This window comes from Cyprinodon variegatus, unplaced genomic scaffold, assembly GCF_000732505.1.
Source record: "Cyprinodon variegatus isolate N-32 unplaced genomic scaffold, C_variegatus-1.0 Scaffold41, whole genome shotgun sequence".
Classification (NCBI taxonomy): Eukaryota; Metazoa; Chordata; class Actinopteri; order Cyprinodontiformes; family Cyprinodontidae; genus Cyprinodon; species Cyprinodon variegatus.
In genome coordinates, this window is record NW_015150494.1 from 942,750 (window position 1) to 943,881 (window position 1,132).

A 1,132-nucleotide genomic window follows, 5' to 3' on the forward strand; every position below is an offset into this window, starting at 1 on the left:
TGCAGGTGTTTGATGGAGTTTTTAGGCAGACCTGTGAAGACACAGCTGCAGAAATCAATTCTACTAAAGATAAATACTCAAATTTGTTTGTTTATCTTTATCTGCTGAGACATTAGACCTTTAATCTAGGAGGTTATCCAGGTGATAGAAGGCTCAGCTGAGTCCATCATTACTCCCAGATTTAGAGCCTGATTGCTGGTTTGGTAAACAGAGTTGCTCATTTGGGCCACATATTTGGAAAAGTCCAACTTAGTCTCTTATCTTGCTTTCATTTAATAGGACCCTGGTGACATTATAATGTACAGCTAGATGTCATCTGCATAGTGCCTTCTGTTGTTGTTTATTAAGATCTGAGTTTGAAGGAGCATTTAGGTATTAAATAGGAGGGGCCCTAAAGGCAGGTTTATGCTCAGAAACAAGGTCATCTGCGTGTCAGTTGCAGTTAACGCAAATTTGGCCCCACCCCTCCCACACACACTCTGCTGCACCTCCCCAAAATTGTACAGTGCCGCAGACAGAAAGCATCTGATTGGTCAAATCTAGATCCGCTCTACTCTATGCGTATTTCCTGTTTGGTACCTTACCAGCTTGTTTTGTTTGTATGACCGCCATTTCAGAAAAAAACGACTCCTGAAGATGGACCAGCTAGAACAGCGAGGTGCGTGAAAACGCTGGGACCCTTTTTCCACCTTCATTCCCACTCTATTTCTCCCTCATGTCCCTCCAATGTCGCACAAACTTGCCCCTTGCGTTTTTTTCTCTTCCTTGCCATCTTGGCCATATCTAGACCCACAGCTAGTTTGTAATTGTCCCTCTCGTGTTGTGACGTGGAACAACATAGACACGCTAGAAAATTGGGCGTAAATCAAAAATATCTGCTACAAGATCACTGCGACACACTGCTGCAGGAGGATAACCAGACTTTAATGACCCCCTGTTCAGAAATAGACAAGTATGGGGTATTGCAGGCTAAATGACCCCCATTCCTAAGGGGTGGACCCGTAGCCTCGTGAAACCATCCTGTTCTCGTGAGCTTTCAGGATTTCACTTGCTAATCAGTCTGGAGACTCTCCCTTGAAGAAAATTTGGAGCCGTTCACCAAACGAACGTCCAATCAGCGTTGGCTTTGAGG